Genomic DNA, 26,448 nt, shown 5'->3' on the forward strand with positions numbered 1-26,448 from the left:
GATTTTGCAGCCAGACTGTGCGCACCCAGTGTTGTTGGCTATAAGGACCGGGGGGCACCTCTTATTCTTGGGCCTCTGTCACAGGTGGCTGGATGGTGTGGGTGGTGCCTCCAGTCCTCAGGCCCCTGTTGTGGGTAGGTGAAGATTCTGCTTAATGGGCAGAAGCAGTATCAGATGTCACAAACCTGCCACTTCACAGCTGAAACAGTTGAAGTTAGACTTCAGGTATATACCCTGTTGTACTGTGGTAATGAGGGCCTATGCTGTTGAAATGGACACACACAAGCCTTTGCAGGGGAAAGACACTCAAATTCCGTGAACCCCTTATGCCTGTCCCTAGGCAAAGGAGCTGTGCCTACCCTGAGTTCCTGGTTTAGGGAAGCCATCAGCTTATTCCCCCCAACCTGCCCCGTTTGTTAATTTATTCCCTCCGCAAGGCCGGGAGAATGGCTCAGGGGGCGTGACGGGTCCTACTTCCAGCCCAGGGGACTCGGCATTCATTCAAGCTGTCTGGAACCCAGTGCAGAGCAGGGAGCAGGGAGGTAAATGGGAGAGAGCTTTTCCCTAAGGGGGGTCTTTTGATCCACACGGTAAGTCAGATGCAAGTACTTATCTTTTCCCAATTGAGGGCTGCTCCTCACTGGTTCTGGATGGCTGAGTAGACTCTGTGCTGCTGGGTCTCTCCCAAAGTGGAAAACACCCCCTGGGCACTGCTGCTTGCCTCACCACTCACCCCCCGAGCTGAGCCAGGCTGAAGGGCTGTTCAAATATAACATGAATCTACTTTTCACTATGAAGTTGAAATATTTTCTTGATGAAGAAGAAATAGGTTTTAAAAACTCATTTGTGATCTACTTATTATCTTTTCTTGGAAAGGCCAGTCTCAGTTATAAATGGCGTATTTGACCATTTATGAATTTAGAAGAGAAAGACATCTGCCTTCTAAAATTTTTTACTCTTATGTAGGCTGTCTAGAAATCTGTTAGTGGGACATACAACATTTTAATCTAGAACTAGCAGTATTTTTTTTTAAGGAATATAGTTTTAAACTTAAATTCTGTACACATAAAAATCCCCTAGGTAAATGGTTGTCTTAGTTATCTAGTGCTGCTATAACAGAAATAACCAACTGCATGGCTTTAACAAAGAGAAAAATTTATTCTCTCACAGTCTAGGAGGCTAGAAGTCCAAATTCAGGGCACCAGCTCCAGGGGAAGGCTTTCTGTCTCTGTCAGCTTTGGGGGAAGGTCCTTGTCATCAGTCTTCTGCTCTAGGAGTTTCTCCACGCAGGGACGCATGCTCCTGGCTCTACATTTTTGGTGGTATGAGGTCCCCACCTCTCTGCCCGCTTCTCTCTTTTGTATCTCAAAAGAGATTGACTCAACATACAACCTAATCTTGTAGATTGAGTCCTGCCTCGTTAACATAACTGCTTGTTATCCTGTTTCATTAACATCATAGAGGTAGGATTTACAACATGTGGGAAAATCACATCAGATGACAAAATGGTGAACAATCACACAATACTGGGAATCATGGCCTAGCCAAGTTGACACACATTTTTGGGGACACAGTTCAATCCATAACAATGGTTAATGGGGGCAAAAACGAGAACAGAATAGTGTGTCTAAGATGCACTTTTTTTTTTTAAATGGAGGGAGAAAAATACGTATATACAGAAACTCTGGAAAGACGTCTAAGAAAATAATAGTGTTTACCAACTAGGAGTTGGGGTGAGAATAGAACTGGGCAGATGTAGGGACAAAAGCTAGAGGGAGATTTCCCACAGATGCTGTTTTAAACTATGGTTTTTGAACTGTGTCAAAGTATTATCTATTAACTTTTTTTTTTTAAGAGGGAGTGGGCAGTAATCAGCTGCAGCAGGGAATTCAGCAAGGCAGACTGGAAGGTGTCTATTGTGTTTGTTGACAATTAGTTAAATTATGAACTTTGCCAGAACAGATTCTTTGGCATGTTAATGACAGAAGCAACACTGCATGCAGTGAATTGAAATATGAATGAGAAGTAGGGTTATTTTATGTAATAATATGAGAAGTAGTACTGCCGAGTTAAGAACTCTCTTCCCCTAAAACTTAGTGGCTTAAAACAACAGTCATTTTACTCTCTCTCACGATCTTGTTAGTTGGCTGGACTCAGCTGTGCAGCAAGCAATATCAGCTGAGGCCGTGGTCACCTGGGTGCTCACTTCGGCTGGAACATCCAAGATGACTTATACATGTTGCTGGCATCTGACCCTGGCTGGCATCTGGAAGCTCAGCTGGGCCATCAACTGCAGTATGTATACAAGGTCTTTCTGTATGGCTTGGGCTTCTCCATGGTGGTTGAGTTCTGAGAGGGCATGTTCCATGAGGAAGGAAGGGCAACTTGTCTTCATAAAGGTTAGACCTAGAACTGACCCAGTGTCACTTGCGCCATAATTTCTCAATTAGGCAGAGCCAGGGCCAACCTAGAATCAAATGAGGGAAAATAAAGTCACCTCTTGATGGGGACAGTTGCAGATAATTTGTAACTATCTTTAATCAGCCACAGGAGGTAAGAAAGGCTTTGCCAGAAATTATAACTAAAATGTCCAATGCAATATATATGGTGGTGCAGTGGTTAAGTGCTCTGCTGCTAACCGAAAGGTCAGCAGTTCAAGGCCACCAGCTGCTCCATAGGAGAAAGATGTGACAGTCTGCTTCCATAAAGGTTACAGCTTGGAAACCCTATGGGGACAGTTCTACTCTGTCCTATAATGGTCACTATGAGTTGGAATCGACGGCAATGTTTTGTTTTTTTTTTTTGGTTATATATGTGTATATATGTATGAATATATATATGCGTATATATGCAATTTATACATATGATATAAAACCAAACCCATTGCTTCCGACTCATAATGACCCTATAGGTATAGGACAGAGTAGAACTGCCCGATAGCGTTTCCAAGGGCAGCTGGTGGATTCAAACTGCTGACCTTTTGGTTAGCAGCTGAGTTCTTAACCACTACACCACCAGGGCTCCATCTATGATATATATGTATAAAATAAATATATATGTGATAAATACATATCTGAGAGAATTACAAACTTGTAGGAAGTTAAGACCGTTCTTCCAAGAAATGCAGAGTTCTCCTACCCCTGGATCAAGAGGCATCAGAAACAGCCTACTTAGTCCAAAATATTTTGGTAGTTTGAGAAATCATGTTTGATGAGTTTTGCTTTGTGTTTTAGTGAGTTATGCCCTCTGCCTATCTTGAGGAAAACTACAGTAACTACAGTAAATAGTCACAGGCAATCTGCTACTGCATTTATTTCAGAGTTGTGGATAATACTGTTCTCTACATCATCTATATGAAGATCATTAAAAAAGATTTTTTTAAATCTTAGTGCTAGGAAATCTATATTTCCTGTGAGGAATTGCTATGGTTGTTTCTTATAGTCAATGCAAAGTTGCAACATATTATGTAAGGAAAATCAGAAAAATTCATAGGTCAGATTTAATAAACTATAGGATATGACCTGCATAAATTTACCTGCTATTTCTTCGTGATGATTTTCTATAGTAGGTATATTTTTCCTGAGGTGGTTATTTCTTTCTACTTTTCCAATTTCATATATGACCCTTATGAATCTTCTAAAATCTTTTGTAAATTAAAATGGAAAATGAATAAATCCACAAACAACAAGAAAAGCATTGTTATCACTGATGGAAATAAAACATCTTAAATTTACACCCTAAAGCAAGAGTTTGTTTGACAAAGGGGCAGAACAGGAAGAAATTGAATCCCTAAGCATCCAAAGAAGTCTCAGAGGGACTAGAAAGGGGATGCTAGAGGCCCCAAAGATACTTCACTTCTCAAAAAGCTGCTTTGCCTTGCAAATTGGGAATAAAAGGGAATTTTCTTAATCCAATAGCTAGTATTTACAAATAGCTTATAGCAGGCACTATAGTGAAGGGTGACATATCGAGTGTTTTCCTGAATTCAGTAACAAATTACAAATCCACTAGTAAACATTTTCAATTCACCCTTGTTTTGGAGGTCTTGGCCAGTGAAGTAAGGGAGGGGGCTGTGTGTGAGACGACAGCATAAAAATGAGAAAGAAAGAACTCGTTATTCATGATGGTGTTTTGTATGTAGAAAAAGTAGGAAATCCAGAAGAATCTACAAATAAACTATGAATTTAGTTTAACAATAAACAAATGAATTTATCAAGTTCACTGAATACAAAGTCAACACAGAGTCAATTGTATTTTTGTAAAGTCAGTTTTGTTTTTCTGTATACTAGCAACAAACCAAAAATGAACTGTAAAAAGTGCCATTTACAATAGCATTAAAAAATCACTCACATAGGAATAAAGCTAAAGAAAGATGGACAAAACCTCTACACAGAAAGTGCAGATTATTGAGAGAAATTAAAGAAGATCTAAATGGAAAGATTTAAGTTAACATGCTCATAGGTTGGACAACTCAATATTGTTAAGGTGATAATTCTCCCCAAATTGATCAACAGATTCAATGCAATCCAATTAAGATCCCAGCAGGAATTTTTGTAAAAGTTGTCAGGAGGGTTCTAAAATTTATATGGAAGTACAGAGGGACAAGAATAGCCATGAATGATAATCTTGAAGAAAAAGTTTGAGGATTTATACTATCAAATGTCAAAACTTACTTAAGCTTCAGTAATAGTATAATATAGTACAAGGATAGGCAAATAGAAACTGGAACAGAATGTTGTTGTTAGATGCTGTTGAATTGATTCCGACTCACAGAGACCCTATATACAACAGAATGAAACACTTTCTGGTCCTGTGCCATCCTCAAAATTGTTGCTGCACCATCCTCACAATTGTTGCTGTGCCATCTGCACAATCATTGCTATTCTTGAGCCCATCGTTGCAGCCACTGTGTCAGTCCATCTCGCTGAGGGTCTTCCTCTCTTTTGCTGACCTACTTTACCAAGCATGATGTCCTTTTCCAGGGACTGGTTCCTGATAACATGTCCAAAGTATGTGAGATGAAGTCTCGCCGTCCTCACTTCTCTAAGGAGTATTCTGGCTGTACATCTTCCAAGACAGATTTGTTCATTCTTTTGGCAGTCCATGGTATATTCAGTATTCTTCACCAACATCATAATTTAAATGCACCAATTGTTTGGTCTTCCTTATTCATTGTCCAGATTTTTAATGCTTATGACATGACTGAAAATACCATGGCTTGGGTCAGGTGCACCTTAGTCCTCAAAGTGACATCTTCACTTTTTAACACTTGGAACAGAATAGACTAGAAATAGACACATGTATGTAAGATGGCATCTTAAGCTTTGTTCTCTAGAGAAGCAAAACCAGGGAAGTGTTATATATGTGTGTGTGTGTGTGTGTGTGTGTGTGTGTGTGTATGTATGTATAAACATATAGAAATTTATCTCAAGGAAATGGCTCACATGGCTGTGGAGGCTGGCAAGTCCTAAATCAGTGGGTCTGGCATCAGGCTGGAGGCATCTCCTGATTCACATGGTTGCAAGCACTGATGAACCCAAAATCAACAGGTCAGATGGCAGGCTGATGACTCACAGGGCTGCAGAAGCTGACAAATCCCAAAATCGGTAGGCTTCTGGCTTAAGTCCCAAGAACTGGAGGTCAGATGATGAGCTGGATGCAGAATTGAGAGCAAGCAACAGCTTTGCCAGATCCGTGTATGTATTGGATGCAGGCCACACCAAGGAAACTCTCTTACATCAGATCACAAAATGGAGGATAATTACATAATACTAAGAATCCTGGCCTAGCCAAGCTGACATGTAACATTAACCATCACAGATGGTCTTTTCAGTAATAGTGCTGGACCAATTAGATACCTATCTGGAAAAAAATGATCGTTGTTACCTACCTCACACCATGCACAAAAATTAATATGAGGTGAGTCAAAGACAAATTTGAAAGTAAAATCAAGCTTCTAGAAGAAAACATGGGAGAACTTTGTGACCTTGGGGTCAGGAAAGATGGCTTAAACAGAACAGAAAGCACTAAACATAAAAAAATAAATTGGGCTTCATTAAAATTAGTAAGTTTTATAATTAAAAGACTTCTTTTAGAGAATAAATAGGCAATCCTATAGGTGGCCTGGGAAAATATATTTGCAATACACATATCCAACAAAGAATCCCTACCTGGAATAAGCAAAGAGCAACAAGTAAATGAGAAAAAGACAATCTAATTAAAAAAAAAAAATGGCAAAAAACTAGACCAGGTACTTCAGAAAAGACAATATCCAAATGTCCAATAAGCTTATGAAAAGGTGCTCAAAACCATTAGTAGAGAAGTGCTAAGACTAAAATGAGTTATTACAACAGATGAATGGCTAAAATTAAAACGATGTACAATATATTGTTGCTGGCATAGAGTAACTGGAACTCTCATACAGTGCTAGTGGAAGGGTTAATTGGTACAACTACTTTAAAAAACGGGCAAAAACTTTTATATATGTACACCCACCCCAAGACCCAGCAATTCCATTCCTAGATACGCACCTAAGAGAAATGGTGCATATATCTACCGAAAGATACGTAAAAGCATGTTAATAATAGTATTCTTCATTATAGCCCCAAACCCAAATGTTAATTGGCAGTAGAATAGATAAATAAGTTAATAGAGTTGTACAAATCAGTAAAGGAGCCCTGGTGGTGCAATGGTTAAGTGATAGGCTGCTAACTGAAAGGTGATGGTTTGAACTCACCCAGGAGCTCTTCGGGAGAAAGACCTGGTGATCTGCTTCTGTAAAGATTTTGGCCTAGCAAATCCTATGTGGCAGTTCTACTCTGTCACATGAGGTCACTGTGAGTCAAAAATTGGCTGGGTGGCACAGAACAACAACAACATGACTCAATAAGAATAAGCCACTACTACATGCGACACCGATGAATTTCATAGACACGCGTTGAGTGAAAGAAGCCAATGGAAAAGAGTACATACTATATGATTTCATTTAAATGAAGTTCAAAAATAGGCAAATCTAAATTACGATGATTGAAATCAGAATAGAGGTAACCTTTTGGTGGGGGCTTGTTGACTAAGGAGGCATAAAGTACTAGAAATCTAGATCTAGGCACAGGTTATGTGAATGTGTTAGTTTTCTATGTAACAAATTATCACAGACTTAATGTAAAACAGCACCTATTTATTATCTCAGGGAGGCCTGGTGGTGCAACGGTTAAGTGCTTGGCTGCTAACTGAATGGTCGGCAGTTCGAACCCACCAGTTGCTCCACAGGAGACAAGACCTATCGATCTGCTCCTGTAAAGATAAAGCCTAGAAAACACTATGGGGCAGTACTACTCTGTCATACAAGGTTGCTATGAGTTGGAATCGACTTGATGGAACACAATAACAATTTTTTAATCTTACAGTTCTATAGGTCAGAAATCCCAGTGGACTTGGCTATGTTTTTTCCTTAGTTTCTCACAAGGTCAAAATCAAGGTGTCAGCTGAGCTGGACTCTTACTTGGAGGATCTGAGGAATAATTCACTTCCAAGCTCATCCAGGTTGTTGGCAGACTCCATTTCCTTGCTGTTGTAGGACTGAGGCCCCCATTTTCTTGCTATCAGCTGGAGGCTGCCCTTAGCTTCTCAGTGCTACCACATTCCTTTTCACATGGTCCCCTCCACCTTCAAAGCAGCAGTGGTGCACTGAGTCCTCACGCCAAGTCCTCACACTGAATCTCTGAATTTCTCCTCTGCTGCATCTCTGACTTCTTTTGCCTTCAGCTGGAAGAAATGTCTACTTTTAAGGGTCCTTCTGGGTGGTCCAGTATAACCTTCCTTTCTTAAGGTCAGCTGACTAATAACCTTAATGATATCTGTAAAGTTCCTTTTTCCATGTGATGTAATATGTTCACAGGCATGACACCTGGGGGTAAAGGTCATGGAGTCCAAAATTTTGCCTACAATAGGTATATCTGTATGTAAAAATTCACTTAAGATATGTACACCTTATCATATGTATATTCTATCTCAATAAAAATAAAAATTAGTATATGGATGTTCAAGTGAAATAGAACTGATTCACCCATCACCCAATTGCCATTGAGTTGACTCCAACTCATGGAGACCTCATGTGTGTCAGAGTAGAACTCTGCTCCATAGGGGTTTCAGTGGCTGATTTTTCAGAAGTAAATCGCCCTTCTTCTGAAGCACTTCTGGGTGAACTCAAACCTCCAACCATTTGGTGTGCAGCAAGTGTGTTAACTGCATCACCCAAGGACTCCTTAGAACTGACTAGAGATCAGGTAATGCTTCATGAGGGACGGGGTATTTTCAGAGCTGGATTATGGCATATGAGAGCCCTAAACTTTGATAATCTGTGGTGCTCCCTCCTCTGCTTACTCATGCCTTCGAACAGGATATGTGAGATATGTATACACATGTATATACGTGTGTGTGTGTCTTAGCTATCCGTGATGTAACTTCTTTTCAAATATGACATAATATTAGCGACTGAATGCAAAAGTGGCGTATGCCATTTTAGCAGAATGAGATGAACTGGATTACAAAATTTTTCGTGAATGCGGGTGCTATATACCACATTTTCTATAAAAAGAATATTCCGCACATTCTACAACATAGAAAAGGAGTTAGTGAAATTAGTTGTTTCAAAGATCAATGTAAAATTCTGTTGATCTTCCACAATGAAAAATTGACTTCTACCAGTTTTGCTTTAAACGGCTCATTCTTCAATTTTGATGCTTATTTCATAATGAATGCTATAATTATAAATGAACAAATGAAAAGATGTCATAAAAAATTAATGATCAGAAAAATATTACAAAAAATTACTATATTTTTAGCTAGATCTTTCATCACTAACATGTTATAATTAAAAATGTTTCTTTCTATTCTTTGCTTTTACAAGTTCTTCAGTGATTTTGTCACAGTTAAGCTGCCGAACAGTATCTACTCCAATACATAATAAGGGTAATGAATTGAGTCTTTCTTGAATCATTGTTGTACACTTGAGGGTTTTTAGTCTCGTTAGGAATGAAAATAAGCATTCTGTTGTGCAGTTTGTGATCGTTAAAGTTAGGAATGTGCATAAAACAGTTTCAACATTGGGAAATACACATTGTATTTTATCTTCTATTATGGAATCTTACATGCTTACATGAGTAAAATTTGTCTTTCCTGAATCTTTAAACTTAGTTCTTATGTAAGAATGAAATTGTCGCACTTCTCAGTAAAGGTTTGTATTTAAGTCATTAGGATAAGCTTGCACTAATTTCTTGGATGCCTTCACGCATTCTTTATCAGGTATATCCACATTGTTTAAGAAGGAAAATCTATTTGAAAGAACTTCATACACTTTTGCCCTTCTTTTCATGCAAGATTTAAGCGTGTCAATGATAGTGTAGTATGTGTTTACATGAAATTGATCTCTGGCAATCAATATTGGAGCACTCCCATCATTTACTTTTTCTTTCTAATGCTTCTGCAGCAGTGAACTGCTTGATAATCTGTATTTGGCAGTATTTTTGTTGTTGTTGTGTTTTAAAAATCTCCTCTTAAAATATATAAATACCCTATTAATGACTGGTAGACTCTACGCAAGTCTTTATATTTACTTCTGAATCTTGGAGAGCTTGACTTGTCCAATGAAAATGCTGCAATATATTATCCCACATAAGCAACATAAATACATACTCTTGTGTTTGCATTTTGTTGGCAGCGTTTTCACCTTCTTTTTTGATATCCCCTTTTTGTGTCTGATCTTCAACAATATTTTCTAAGGCATCTAGAATCTGAGTGTACGATTCCAGTATTACACTTACCAACATGTATTAGAAAGACATTTTAATACTCGATCATTGCCTAAATATGCTTTAAGAACTGCCCGTCAGTGAGTAGAGGTGGCAAAAAAAGTGTAGAGTAACTGAACAGTAGAAAAAAAATCAGCTGCTTCTGAACCACAATCTACTGTACTACGTCCTACAAGATTAAGTGAATGTGCACCACATGGTATGAAAATAGCATATTCATTACATTCCAAAATTTTCTTTTGCTTGCCTTTATAATGCCCTGACATATTAGTAGCATTGTCATAGGACTAGCCTCTGCACTTGGAAAAATCAATTTTTCAAACTTCACATAAATAGTGAAGTACTTGATTTGCAATTTCTTCACTGGTATGACTTTTCAAGCTAGTAAATGCAATAAATCGCTCGACAGGTTTCCCATCTGTCGGAGATATGTATCTTAAAACAATACTTAGCTTATCTGTATGAGAAAGAAGAGGAGTGGAATCTACAGAGAAACTGAAATATTGAGCTATACTTACTTCACTGAAAATAGCTGATCAAACTTCATCACTTACTAAGTTTATCTAATTCTTCACACGTTGTTTTAGACATATATAATGGGTTGCCCTTTCCTTTGTTACTATATTTTGAGATGTGGCCTGCTAAAAGTAGATCAAACTGAGCAACAAGTTCAAGTAAACCCCAAAAATTTATTGCCATTTTGTGGGGACCCAAACACTTCATTTCTTCCTCGAAAAGATAGTCCACGCTCAGCGGTTGTTAAATGACAGCAACAACACGTTGCAAAACAGCTTTCCAGTACTGATGTTCTTCATTAATTTGTGTTTCCAGTTTATGAGTTAAGCCAAAACCATGTCTTCAGTTTAAATAAGACAACATACGATCTCTGTGAATTGAACTGTTTTCATGTTTATCAGTCATATTCAAGTTGCACCAGTCACTAAATCTATCCATAGCAAATCGAGAATTACATGATTTAGGACTGACTAGTTTGCAAACAAAACAATATACAGAGCCAACTGATGGAGAATACAACAGCCACTCCGTCTTATAATTTTCACCATTAACTTTGCACCCTAGAAATATGTTCTGGCTGCAGAACTTTGTTTACCATCCAGAAATTTTCTACACAAATTTCAAATGGTCCACTCTGATATTGAATCACTTGGCCCTCTTTCAATCCGGTAATTTACATCATTGGAAGAAAAAATATTCCACAAAGCAGGATCTGTATTTCTTTTATTTATGAGGTATGCAAATGTGATAATTTCAGATTCTAAAGTAGTTTCACTTTCTACACCATTATTTTTTTACTACAGCAAGGAATGGATGCAGAATTTGGAGCAAATTCTGTTATATTTGTATTGCCATTAGTAATTTCAGCACTAGTGGTACTAATACAATGATTTGCACCTATTAAACTCGAGTGTTCAACAGGAGAAGTCTCTTCTGATACTTTACATTTTAAAAAGGAAGTTGACTTTGGAATCATCTTTAGGGATTGACAAATCCTTTTCTTTTTATCTTCTGCAGGCTTTTGTTTTTGCGATCCACCTGGTTGTTGCTGTTTCATTTACCTGGATATAAAATGAAGTCACTTTTTAAATTTGATTCTACCATAGCAAGTAAATTTGAATTGAAAATAAATAAAATTTATAAAACAAGTAAACTGTATAAAATACAATTTACATTTGAATTGGGACGTTAATGCAAAAAAATTATCTTTGAAAATTAGTAAGTAAAAAAATTGATTTGGAATATGTAATTTTGTTCTTCAGGTCTGAGATAGTCAAAAGAAATAATTCTTACGAGGTAGTCAGAAAGAATTTCATTCTTTTTTCGTACGATGTTTGTTGGTGAGCCCTTCACAGATCTCCACGAGTGTTTTTCATCTTGAAATACTACTTAAAAGCTTGGGCACTCACTTACCGTCCCTTTGATGCTGCACCTTCACAGTTCATTGGACTACTGCTGATACCTGATGGGGGCAAGAGGAATCGCAAAGAGCATGATACAAATACAAGGGTATGCTCAATCTGAAGATGCATTTTGGTTCGCTTTGCACAGGACCAGATACGTTGCGAGTCACGTGATTATAGTGCCACTGGAGCATTCTTATGTGGTTGATGAGAGAGAACTGAATGTGAGATTATACCCAGTCTGAAATGAAAATATAATTGTTATAATGTACAAAATTTATAAAATGATAGCAATTTCATTTAGTGCCCTGCCAGTTCCCTTCACTGTGGCTTTTGCTTTTCCTTGTGTCTCATGTGCTTGGTTTCTATGGGTCTTCATTTTGGACAATTGGTGCCCCTGTTTTGTTGATGCCCTATGCACGTACTTGCCTTGTTTGTTGGGTAGTCTGTACCCTAGTATTTTTGAGCTGGGATTGAAAGGACAGTTAAGATAGGGACATGTAATCATGGACATAAAGGCAGTCTTGGCAAAGGGAACAGAATAGGAAAGTCATAGGTGGCAAAGTATACAACATCTACAGGGAGGAGTGGGGAGTTTAGCTGAACCCAAACAAAGAGTACATGACAGAGAGCAGGAAAAATTAAGGATGAGTACATGGATTTAGATCGGATTAGCTGGTACAGAGATCGTCACAGAGTCATGGATTAGAGTTGAGTGACTGGAGGCCAGGAAATGTGAGACGAGTGTTGCAGGAGTTCAGGCAACAGATAAAGTGGGCCTGAAAAAGTCTTGTGGTGTCAGGAGTAAAGGAAATGTGATAGCTTTAATAAAGACTGCCAAAATAGAAATTTAAGTGACTTTACAAAATGAAAGGTGGCATTATGGTTTGTAATAGAGACTTCTAATTGTCCCCCAAATCTGTTCTCCACTTTTATAGTAATCAAGCCCTTGAGTTTTAACTTGGCCCGAGAATACGGAGATATTTTAGTCTCCTGCATGACCAAGTCCTAGCCAAGGGAATGTGAGTGGAAGTGGCATGTACAACTTCCAGTAAGCATGCTTGTACTGGAATGTGGATGTGGGGATGGTGATCCATCTTGGAACAGGAGAACAACTCCCTAGGAACAGGGGAGCAGTAGGATAGAGGGAATATGGGTCTTTAACCACCATGTGGCAGCCTCAGGGCTGCTGAATACAGCTGTACAGTTATACTACATTAGCACAGTGGGCAGCATTCCCATAGAGCACCATGTGGATGGCACCCACAGAGCTGTACAGAGCACATCCTGCGCAACCACACATAGTGGGCCAGAGCCACCAGAGTAGGAAGAGTTGCCTGGAGGACTCTGTCTTGGGAGCTTACACCTGGACTGTTTGAACCACTGTTATTTTGGATCTCTGTTACAGCATCCAAACTTATATTACACGTAATACAAGGTTTGAAGTCAGGGATAGTGACTTGGGTTTTAGCGGTACTTCAGCAGATAAAGGGAAGTCAAAAGGAGAAGCGGTCCAGGGGAAAGATGCGTTTAACTGTTTATCTAGTGACTGCTATGTGCAAAGCTCTATGGTGAGAGCTGTTAGGAAAATAAAGTAAGGACAGTTCCTGCTCTCAAAGAACTTAAAATCTAGTGAGGAAAAACACATTTATAACAATAATTTTAGGAAATATAACCCTCAAGGAATTTATAATCTAGTAAGGAAAAATATATTTATACCAACAATTTTAATACGCAGGAGTGAAATGAACTTAAGGCAACTATCTAGTAAGAAGACATTTAAACCAATAACAACAATAAAAGCAGTGAAGCGAGTAGTGGCTGCTCTCCTGATATGAAGCAGAATATTATGAGCTAGGCTCAAGTTTCCAAATCACAGCATTCATCAGCTTTCCCTTAAGATATTTCTAAGTTATGGATACGGGACTTATTTTTCTATTGCTGTGCCCTTAGACAGCTGGCTTTCTGCAGCACATAAGCAGTTTGCCTAGTGTGTTAAAAAACAATTAACAAAAAGAAAAATCAATGTTTTTTTTATTTGCACAAGAAAATGAAAACATAGTTGGCCTCAGAGGAACAAAACATCTATTTACTTTACAATGTTTTCTAAGTTTTATTCCAGAAGGCTTATATATATGGGTGGTTTCTGAATATGACCTTTAAAATATTTATATTTTCTTCTAAAGAGACTATTACAATAATACCCTATAATAGAAAATGCAGTTAAAAATAATGCATATGAACTGTTGATGTGTGAGGACCAACCAAAAATTCTGCAAATATTTTCCCAATATTAAGACCATTCTCATTGGGGCAGCAATTTACTATTAAAACCCACAATGGATATTTATTGAGGACCTATTATGTGTAGTAGTCTGCTGAGCACTGTGGAGGTATGGTTAATAAATTCTACATTCTCAAGTAGGTTCCTGTCTAAAAGGAGATACAGAACCTATACTTAAATAGCCAATGTTGTTGTTATTAGTTGCTGTTGGGTCAGCTCCAACTCATGGTGATACCATGTACAACAGAAGTAGATGTTTCCTTGTCCTGCACCATCTTCACAGTCATTGGTATGCTCAAATCCATTGTTGCAACCACTGTGTATTTTGAGTGCCTTCTAACCTAGGGGCTCATCTTCCAGCACTATACTGGACAATATTCTGTTGTGATCTATAGGGTTTTCATTGGCTAATTTTCTAAAGTAGATTGCCAGGCCTTCCTTCCTAGTTTGTCTTAGTCTGGAAGTGCCACTGAAACCTGTCCACCATGGGTGACCCTGCTGGTATTTGAAATACCAGTGGTATAACTTCCGGCATCATAGCAACACATAAGCCATTACAATATGACAAAGCAACAGATGGGTGGTGGAAATAACTGATACAGAGTGCTAATTAGAGGCCAAAGAGGTGTGGGTATGTGGGGGAGAAGGAGATTAATTCATAAGGGATGAAGTTTGGAAGGCATCATTAGAATGATGAATCTCAAAGCATTGGTAACATTTCAACATGCACAGTAAGAGATAAGTTTAGGGTTGGGACAGGTTTGGGAAGAGCAGTGCAAACCAACTAACCAAACCAACCAAACCCATTGCTGTCGAGTAAATTCCAACTCATAGCAACCCTGTAAAGTAGAGGCAAAAACCCATTGCCATCAAGTCGATTCTGACTCATAGCGACCCTATAGGACAGAGTAGAACAGCAGCCCCATGGGGTTTCCAAGGCCGTAAATCTTTACAGAAACAGATTGCCGCATCTTTCTTCTCTGGAGCGCTGGTGGGTTAGAATCACCGACCTTTTGATTAGCAGCCAAATACTTAACCACTGTGCCACCAGGGCTCCAAAGTAGAAGCAAGGAGTGTGTAAGATAGAAACAAGGTGGGCCATGTAACACAATGAGAAGCTAGAAAAGTAGATTCAAATCACAGTGCGTGGATCCTTATCACACTCAGAGAGAGCATCTTTATTCGGCAGGCAGACAAATCCATCAAAGACTTTTGAACATGGTGGTGACAATCCCATCTATGCTTTCTTCAGCATAGGGGAGGCTGGAGGAGCTGGAGACCAATTAGTAGGTGGTGGCTGCGTTATTCCAAGAGAGGAGTCCTGAGATCCTAAATGGAGGGGACATAAGTGAAAAGGTAAAGGCCAGTGAGACATTTGAGACATTGTTGAGAAAGAAGCTAAGGGTTTGCAGTAATGGAAGAGAAGAAGGTGCACACTAAGATAATCCTCAGAATTTTTAAGCATATAAATGATAAATATGACCTTATCATCTAACAGAAAAAGAAAGAAGGTATTGTCTATATTTCCCCCAAAGATATACCATAATGGAATCCCACATGTCAGTATATGGCAAATCTATTGTACAATGCCATTGACCTTTCAGTCATCACTGATTTCTCATTTTCTCTCATTTCACACCTCTGCCGCTAATGTCATCCTGAACCCAGCCACCATTTTCTTTTGCCTGTATTATGGCAGTAGTCTCCTAACTAGTTTCTCCAGTTAATCTCTGGCCTCTTTATAGACTATTCTTAACACAGCAGTCAGAGTTATCTTTTTAAAATGAAAGTTAATGGTTACCAGTTGCCATTGAGCTGATTCCTACTCATGGCGATCCTACATGTATCAGAGTAGAACTATGCTCCATAGAGTTTTTAATGGCTCATTTCTTCAGAAGTAGATCAGTAGGCTTTTCTTCTGAGGTGCCTCTGGGTAGACTCGAACCTCCAAACCTCTGGTTAGCAGCCAAGTGCCTAACTGCACCACCCAGGGACTCCTAAAATGAAAGTAAAAATTATATCATTCCTTTTCTAAAAACTTTACAGTAATTCCCCACTTCACTCTGAGTAAAAGCCAAAGTTCTAACTGCCTAGCCTGCCAAACTCTACATAATCCGCTGCTTCTCTCCAACCACTACAATCATCTTCTACCTTATTTTCCTTTGCTACTTTGCTCCAGCCACACTTGATGCCTTGCTGTTCTGGAAATGCCAACTATGCTCCTGCCTCAGGGCCATTGTAGTTGCTGTTCCTTCTGCCTGGAATGCTCTTCCCTTTAGGATGTTGCTCAAAATGTCACTTTTATCAGAGCGGCATTCCCTGACTACCCTATTTTGAATCAACAACCATCTTCCCACCAACTGCATTCTATATCCATCTTACCTCAGTTTAATTTTCTTCATAATATTTAACAGAATACATATCTATAAAGTATGTGTCTTTCCCTATATAGAACATAAATTCAGTGAGGGCAGGCATATTGATCTGTTTTTATTTTTTCTTTCATTGCTGCATCCCTAATACTTAGAACAACTTAGCGCATTGTAGACATTGAAATATTTATAGAATGAATGAATGAATGAATAAATGAATTACATCCACAAAAGGCTTAATTCCACAAGTATGTACTAAACGTACCCATTGTTAATCCTTGCCTATAATATGTAAGCATCTAATGTGTAAACAGAGGCAACTCATTATGAATTTCTATAACTGGCCAAAAAAGCGTAGTATTAAAAAATCTTATCTTTACAACTATTTATTAACCATGCTACTTCATTCTAACAAATATAAGTGAAAACTTTGAGGTGTGGGTGTTAGGTTAACAAGTGATCTTGGAATTATTTTTTGAAATAGCTCTAAGCTGCAGATTTCACTCAATCAACTGTATAGCATATTTACTGCATAATTCTTTTTATGCCAACACCGTGCTCTGGGCTGCAAAAATAAAAGGTTCCTGCCCTCAAGAGACCTACAATCTATTCTAAAAAAAAAAAGACATGTATACTTGTTATCTGTGTGGCAAGTGCTTTGTTAATATGTCTATGAGAGCACAAAGGAGGGACCACTAACTCAAGGATGACTCCTCAGAGGAGGCAGGCATGAGAGCTGAGTCCTGAAGGACTGTGCAGACTTCACTTAAGTGGGAAAGGGAGAAGGGGCAGGGTGTGCTGGGCAGAGGCAACTGCAGCCTGAGCAAAGGCCTAGAGTTCTGAACAGGGCTTCAGACCAGTTTGTTCCTGTTCAGACCCCTGCTGAGAATTTGCTTTTCCACCCCAGATATACTGAATCAGAATCTACATTTTAACAAGATCCCCAGGTGATTCTTACGTATAAATAAATTTTGAGCTCCACTGCTCTACTAGTGGTTCTCAGAATTGGCATTAGCATCGCCTGTAAACTTATTGGCATAAGGGTTAAAAGTTTGGCTGCTAACCAAAAGGTCAGCAGTTCGAATCCACCAGCCGCTCCTTGGATAACCCTATAAGGCAGTTCTGCTCTCCCTTACAATGTTGCTATGAGTCAGAATCGACTCAATGGCAGCTGGTTTGCTTTTTTTGGAGGGGGGACGGGGGAACTTGTTAGAAATGCAGATTCTCAGAATGGGTTCGAAAGGGAGCGAACCTGTTGGAAGCCCTGGTTCTGAAGGAGTTTAATGTAGGGAACCTCAAGAAATTCTGTGTGGCTGGCACACAAGGTGTCTTCCGAGAAGTGATAAAAGATGAGGATAGAGATATAATCAGTAGTAAGAAAGACGATGTACCTGTTGAAAGGAGAAATCAACCACTTAATTTTCTGGAGCCAGTTTTCTTGTTAGGTTGATTTAAATCTCTCAGGTTACAGATGAGTGTGTGTGTCTTCGTTTGTCTGTGGCAAGAAGAGGGAGAGGTGAGGAAGGACAAAGAAAGGTGGTCAGAGATTGTGGGGGGATTGGGGTCAAAATAGTAAGCTGGAAAATTGTTTGGAGTTCATGTGATAATCATTCTACTACATTTCTTTAGTGACTTTATGGATTCCAAGCTGCTTCTGAATAGTCAGACTTTTTAAAGCAAACTTTGGACTTGGTTATTAATATCTGATTTAGCAAGGTTGCAGAATGAGTCATTAATGGCAATGAACTAAATTCAAGTCTCATTTTTTTCACTAAAACTAAAGCAAACAACCTAAAGAGGTATTAAAATCAAGGACATGTAAAAATGCTATCAGGAGGGTAGCAACATGGTATTTAATAAAATCATTTTGTTTTCCAGGAAAACATGGGATAAATGACTTTTTGAATAAAGACTACAATAATTGTGTGCAGAATTTATATTTCCTTACGCTGAAAGACAAAAACAATTACTTCAAGTGCAAACAAATTTATAGTTCAGTTCTGAGAATGCATTGAAAAGTAGAATTATAGCTGCCTGAGGTTTATTTGAATATATATTGAAGGTAATTCAGAAGGAAAACAGTGTAGACTTGATATACCCAATGTTGTGATGATTTTTAAGACTCTCCAGATTTCTTGACAATATAAAATATGCTTGAAGCAGAGTTATTGGAAGTGTATAGAATCTGGACAGAATCCAGAATCTAGTGCATGTGGAAAAAAAGTCCTTCCGTGGGGTGAATATACAGAGGCATGATACAAATAAACCATCTATTTATTATAGTTCATGGTCTGGTCATGTCCCCTGCCAAAGCTTTTCTGGGAAGCTGTAAGGAGAAAATGATTTGCTGGCCTTGCTTCTAACTTGACTTCATTCCTCTCTGTGGGGGATCACTTTACATTTCCTTAACTGCAGGGACAGCTTGTATGGTTGGCAGTTGTTTGAATTCAGAAATGGTTTTTAATGAACTGCAATTTCTTGTGCTCAGCTGGAATTTAGGTAGTTATAGGCTAAATTAACAGCCGTGATCAAAGCTGACAGTTGTGTCACAGAGAAGAAAAGGTAAGGGTTTATTTTGTGCTGCTGTATTAAGATCATGCTCTTAAAATAAGGGGATTTGCAACTTCACATTTTTGAGTTATGTTGCCGTTTTTTTTTCTTAAGTTACCAAAAGACTCCCCCAAGATCGTTCTTATAAACCTCAAATGTCAAGATAGGGAGAGTAACCTGGCTGAAAGTCCCATTCATTGTTAATGAGATAGTAAATTTATATTCATCCTGTGATTACAGTAGATAGTTTTAGTTTTTCTTCTTCACAGTAGCCATATGCAATAGGTCATTAACCTTATAACTTTTTAACAGCTAAGGATACAAACACACCTAACGGTTAAGTCATATGGACGAATGGAATCAAAATTGTTATTATATTCCTTAACCTCTAATTTAACAAGTGGTGCAGCTTCTGCTACTTCTATATGCTTCACAAACATTTCTTCAGGCATTTTGAAAGCACATTTTATGAAACATTATGTAAATTAAGATTATTAGTATTGAATTTGTTCTGTTCATTTTTAGTTCATTTTTTCCTAGGGAATTGAACTTGCCCAATACTTTCCCAAAAAACTGTTAATGATGTGTTCTAAGTATATTCCTGCTCATTCATCACTTTGATGAATGGATTTAGATTAATATACTACATTGTTTAGTCTGTTTTACAACCATGTAGTAATCTTGCAACCAAAAAGGGAAATATTGTGATGTAAATTTAGAATGTAGCAGTGAAAGCATCATCCATCTGGGGACAATCTTTACTTGTCAGAATGTTCTTCCATCCCCACTATTGAGACAAAATTTTCATCCCGATAACTTTAACACACGTACTCCTTGTTTGCCTTCTGAAACCACAGAAAGTAAGTCTAATTCTTCTACATGACATCTGTTCAAATATTTGAAGACAGTTACTGTCTTAGTTATCTAGTGCTGCTGTAACAGAAATACCATAAGTAGATGGCTTTAACAAACAGAAGTTTATTCTCTCACAGTCTAGGAGGCTAGAAGTCTGAATTCAGGGTGGCAGCTCCCAGAAAAGGCTTTCTCTCCTTGTTGGTTCTGGGCAAAGGTCCTTATAATCAATCTTCCCCTGGTCTAGGAGGTTCTCAGCTCAAGGACCCCAGGTCCAAAGGTCACACTCTGCTCCAGGTGCTTCTTTCTTGGTGGTATGAGGGCCCTATCTCTCTGCTCACTTCTCTCTCCTTTTATCTCTTGTAAGATAAAAGGTGATACACGCCACACCCCAGGGAAACTCCCCTTACATCAGATCAGGGATGAGACTTGAGTAAGAGTGTTGCATCCACCCTAATCCTCTTTGACATAATCTAATCTTGTCTCATTAACCACAGACAGAGATTAGGATTTACAACACACAGGAAAATTACATCAAATTGCAAAATGGAGGACAACTACACAATACTAGGAATCATGGCCTAGCCAAGTTGACATATTTTGGGGGGACACAATTCAATCATGACAGTTACCTATACATTCAAGTTAAAGATAACCAGTTTCTTTTCTTCAGATATGATTTTGAGGCACTTCTGTGTTTAATTTGTACTTCCTTGAATAGTACAAAAGTTTTTTAAAAAATCGCTTAAATTCTGATGTCCAGAACTGAAAACTATATCCTACATATGTTCTGATCGGTGGGTCATAGGGTGGGACTAATTAATTTCCATATTGTGGCCTCTGTATCTCTATTAGCAAGTCATCTGTTTGCATTAGCCTTTTTAGCAGCCATGTGTAACTGGTTTGATTAGAAAGTCTCAACTAGTTGAGGTCTAAACATGAGATGATTTGATTTTTTTAGTAATTGCTACCAGCTTTGCTCTATTAAACTCTGACTTGCTGCTGAGTATCTGGTCCAGTACCCTTAATGACTCTTACTTTGATTTCATAATTTTCAGTCCTGTTTGATTAAGGCAACACTTATTTGTTAATGCACTTCTTTCAACTTTAAAACTCCAATCTAGTATTCTATTCCAAAATTTCCTTTCCCCAGTACAGGGTAGACTCAGCTAGCAATTATGGAGGTGATGAGGAATGACTTGTTAATATAGCAGTGTAGAGAGGAGAGAGTGAGGAGTAGAAGACATTTCCTAGTGTGACTGCCAATCAAGGACTGTCTGTCCCCTTTTTGCCATTCCTTTATATGAACAACCCTACTTTGGTGAGATTTCTGTCCCCTCTCTGTCAGTTATAACCAGTGATCTAAATAATTGCCTATAGCCTCAGCTTGGGTAGATGGAGCCTCTGCTGGGTCCCCTAGTCATTGGCCACCTCTTCAAAGATTTATATGTATTTTTGCCCAGGATGAAGAATTTAGACTAAGGTATTGAAACTTTTTGCAGCTGGTGACATCAGTCTTAATTCTTCTGGTGCACATTCTTTGACCTTAAATGAAAGAGTTCCCAGCAAGCATGCAGTCCCTATTTTCATCATCTACTCCCCTTAACGTCAGATGTATACCTTTTGGGAAGCTGACTTGGGGTGGAGGGGTTGGTGGTGGTATGGTGTTGGGGTAGCATACCCATGTGGCTCAGTAAATGAGATTTCAGCTTCTCCTCCTTGGCCACGTAGCTACATATTTAATGTAATTCTTTTGGGGGATTGCTCCCTTGGATCTGGAGGGTGAGAACTGCATTCTACCAAAATAAGCCCTCTTCTTTTTCTCTCCCATTCGCTATCAACAAGCTCTCCTTATTAAAGGCCACCAGCATATCTGAAGGCAAGGCCAGACATCTCAGGCCCTCTTTGAGTCCCACTTGGGATACTTTAATAATGTCATTCTCCACTGAAATGCCTGCAGTATTTATAACCAAGGGGGGGGCAAGAGTAGTCAGTAACTCACTTTATTTTGTTACACATACACTGCCTATTCATATTGAGCTTGCAGCCAATTAAAATCCTGTTTCCTGACCCAAGTGTGTGAAATAGACAAGCATTTAGAGAACAACAAGCTAATTGTGGGTTGAAAAGATAAGAAAACATTTCATTTGGTTTTGTCCTGGAAAAAAGTATGGGATTCCAATGGGATGAACTTCCAGATTCAAATTATATGAGCAGAAGTGTGGATGTGGGAATAAATCAAGTGAGTTGAAGAGCAGAGGGATAGGAGGAGGGCAGGAGGATTAGAGAGGATATTAGCCGACCTGTAGGAGAAGATTCAGGTCTCAAAGCAGTGGTAGACAATTTTGACTAATGTGAACAAACAAAAAAATAAATTCATTGCTATTGAGTCGATTCTAAATCATAGCAACCCAGTAGGACAAAGTAGAACTGCCCTGCAGGGTTTCAAAGGCTGTAAATTTTTACAGAAGCAGACTGCCACATCTTTCTTTGGAGGAGAGGCTCGTGGATTCGAACCACTGACTTTTTGGTTAGCAGCCCTAACATAGGAAGTCTTTATTCTGGAGTCTTGGATCCAGGCTGAATTTAGAATAGAGTGTTGAAAGTTTTTGCGAGGAGGAATTACATTAAGAAAGTGGCATTGGAGTATCGTTAATATGATGATCAGGCGCAGGATAGCCAGGAGAGAAGCGAGGTTTTGTAACATGCAGCTGTGTTAAGCCCTGGTGGTTCAGTGGTAGAATTCTCATCTTCCATGCATGAGACCTGGGTTCGAATCCCATCCAGTGCACCTCATGTGCAACCACTACCTGTCTGTCAGTGGAGAATTGTGTGTTGCTGTGATGCTGACTAGGCTTCAGTGGAGCTTCCAGACTAAGATAGACTAGGAAGAAAGACCTAGCTACTTCCCAAAATCAGCCAATGAAAACCCTATGGATCACAATGCTCTTGACCCCAGCTGATCATGGGGATGGCGCAAGACCAGGCAGCGTTTCTTTCTGTTGTGCACAGGGTCACCATAATTTGGAACTGACAGGACAGCAATTAACAACAATAATGAGGGTGTGAGTCATGGTAGAAAGGAAGGCATACATCTGAGAGAGACTGAGAAGGAAAAAAGACATTTTTTAAAAATCTAAAAAATTGAAACCTTCACTGGGGCATCATTTGACCCATTCCTGCACTTTACAATAAAGAACAGAAACAGTATCAGTAGTCTGTCTCTAAAAGGTCTTTCTTCTAAGTTGCCTTTTAAGAAGCTGTGCAGGAATTTATTCAAAATTGCACACAGAAAAAAAAATTTTTTTTTAACTATCTCTTTTTTTTAGATTTTTTTATTGTACTTCAGGTAAAGGTTTACAAAACAAATAGTTTCTCATTAAACAGTACACATATTTTTTTATGACAATGGTTAACAACCCCATGACATGTCAACACTGTCCCTTCTCAACCTTGGGTTCCCTATTACTAGCTTTCCTGTCCCCCCCGCCTTCTTTCTAGTCCTTGTCCCTGGACTGTTGTGCTCCATTAGTCTCGTTTTGTTTTATGGGGCTGTCTAATCTTTGGCTGAATGGTGAACCTCGTAAATGACTTCACCACTGACCTAAAAGGGTGTCCGGGGGCCATACTCTCGGGGTTTCTCCAGTCTCTGTCAGGACGGTAAGTCTTGTCTTTTTTTGTGAGTTAGAATTTTGTTCTACATTTTTGTCCAGCTCTGTCTGGAACCCTCTGTTGTGATCCCAGTCAGAGCAGTCAGTGGTGGTAGCCGGGCACCATCTAGTTGTACTGGACTCAGTCTGGTGGAGGCTGTGGTAGTTGTGGTCCATTAGTCCTTTGGACTAATCTTTTCCTTGTATCTTGTTCTCTTCATTCTCCCTTGCTGCCAAAGGGATGAGACCGTTGGACTATCTTAGATGGCTGCTCACAGGCTTTTAAGACCCCAGATGCTACTCACCAAGGTAGAATGTAGAACATTGTCTTTATAAACTGTGTTATGCCAGTTGAGCTAGGAGTTCCCTGAGACCATGGTCCCCACAGCCCTCTGCCTAGCAATTCAGTCCCTCAGGGAGTTTGGATGTGTCTATGGAGCTTCCATAACCTTTCCTTGTACAAGTGTGCTGGCTTCCCCAGTAACGTGTACTGTCTTATCCTTCACCAAAGTTACCACTTATTTATTGTCTATTTAGTATTTTCCCCCACACCCTCCATCCCTCGTAACCAACAAAGATTGTTTCCTTTTGTGTGTAAACTTTCTCTTGAGTTTTTACAATAGAGGTCTCATGCGATATTTGTCCTTTTGTGATTGACTTATTTCACTCAGCATAATGTCCTCCAGTTTCATCCATGTTATGAGATGCTTCACAAATTCATCATGGTTCTTTATCATTGCATAATGCTCCATTGTATGTATGTGCCATAGTTTGTTTATCCATTCATCTACAGAAAAATTTTTGAAAGTTCTATTTAGATAGCTTGCTCTTCCTCTAGAGGAGCCTGGTTGGTGCAAGTGGGTTGAGATGGGCTGCTAACCTAAAGGTTGGTGGTTCGAACCCACCTTGGGCTCTGCAGAAGACAGGCGTGGTGATCTACTTTTATAACATTATTTTGTTCATGGTTGCCGTCAAGTTGATTCCGATTTATGGCAACCCCATGTGTGCAGAGTAGAACTGCACTCCATACGAATTTTAAGGATAACAACGATTTTAAGATCTGTCCCAATCTCAGAGATGTTAAAATGTGAACAGATACATCTTAGAATTGATGATATATGCTTTTGCAGAACACTTGAAAATTACTGGCAAACAAAACAATCATGTGTACTCAACTACATTAATACTTTGGTGTATTTTCTTTAAGTCTTTAAAACATCTTTATTTCTAAAGTTGCAATCACACTGAACATACAATTTTGTACCCTATTTTTTTTAATTAACATGAGCATTATTTTATATTATTATTATTACTGATAAATATCTAATAGATACACAATGTTCCATTATTTGGATGTGCAGTAATCCACTTGATTATCTCACTGATTATTTAGTAAATGAAATTTACAAGTCACATTTGGACTTCCTGATAATTTTATATAATGAGGGTCAAGTACACAAAAATAACAATGGAACCAACTATATAGGCTTTCAGGTTTTTTTTTTTTTTTTTTTTAAAGTCTTTAAAATCCTTAATAATAATTGAGAATAATTAACCTAAGCTATGCACAATAATTTCACAACACAAAGAAGACTCTTACTTAGCCTTATCAAATAATATTGATAATTTGGTGCATGATCACCAAAGGATGCACATAACCCCCATTTCGCAGTAAGAATGCGTTTTACTATGAAAATTTTTTTCAAAATGCCTCTTAAAAGTGTTGGAAGAGGCCCTTAGATGCTAACGGTTTAAGTGTTAAGAAAATTCCAAAGAAGGAAGAAACATTAAAGGCAGAATCAAGGGCTCACATCAGGCTATCTTCTCATAGGAAATGCTAGTAAAGGAAATAAGTAACACAATTTGATAGAATGCCAATAGCTTTCTGAAGCTATAGCATAGAATAATGGGTAAAGCCAAAAATAAAAAAAATTAAAAAAAAGGAAAAGGAACAAGTAGTGCTATATAAAAGGAATGATAATCATAGTCACAGAAGAGTAAAGTCAGTTCTATTCCAGGACAGTTATTTTGGTTGATGTTCCCTTTACTATAAACTTCTGGGTTATTAAAATTCTGAGACAGCCCAGACAGAGATTATCACTTGCACAATTAAGGATTAGGGCTCCTGAAAAGTTTTCCATGTTTGAAAAGCAGAGCAGCAAGTACTGACAGCAGGAAAGAAAACAGCAGCCCTTAACAGGTAGAGCAGAAGATTCATCCTTTAGTTGTTCTGAATTTTGACAGAAGCAACCTGTGGGGACTACTGGGAGCTACAAGATGGAGTATTATAAGGCAGGTCCAAGATGGCGGAGTAATCAGATGCTTCCAGTGGACCCTCTTACAACAAAGACCCGAAAAACAAGTGATTATATATGGCAATCTGGGAGCCCTGAACATCAAAGGCAGAGTCGAGGAACCGGACTGAGTGGCAGGAGGAGGGGGAGACAGTTTGGGAGCAGCGAGGAATTGCCAGACCTGACCCAACAAGAGCCTGAGGCCTTCAGGCCTGATCAGCTCTGGGGTGAGCAGTGAGGCAGGCAAGCAGTGGTGCTCGTGAGGTGCATTTTCCGCACCGGGAGAGACCCAGCACCAGAGAGTCTATACGGCCACCCAGAACCAGTGAGAAGCAGCCCTCCAAAAAAGATAAGTACTTGCGTACTGCTTACAGCGCAGATCAAAAACACCCCCCTTAGGGAAAAACCTGTCTCCCATTTACCTTCCCGCTCCCTGCTCTGCACTGGGTCCCGGACCAGCTTCAGCAATTGCTGAATCCCCTGGGCCGGAAGTAGGATCTGTCACACACCTGGAGCCATTCTCCCTGCCTTGGAGAGTGAACAAATTAACAAACAATGGAAAAAATAAACTGCCGGCACTCCTAAGCCAGGAACCCAGGGTAGGCACAGCTCCTTTGCCTAGGCACAGGCAGAAGGGATCCATGGACTTTGAGTGCCTTTCCCCCTGCATAGACTTGTGTGGGTCCATCTCAACACAGTGGGCCCTCATTACCGCAGT

Source organism: Trichechus manatus, unplaced genomic scaffold (genome assembly GCF_000243295.1).
Source record: "Trichechus manatus latirostris isolate Lorelei unplaced genomic scaffold, TriManLat1.0 scaffold00075, whole genome shotgun sequence".
Taxonomy (NCBI): Eukaryota; Metazoa; Chordata; class Mammalia; order Sirenia; family Trichechidae; genus Trichechus; species Trichechus manatus.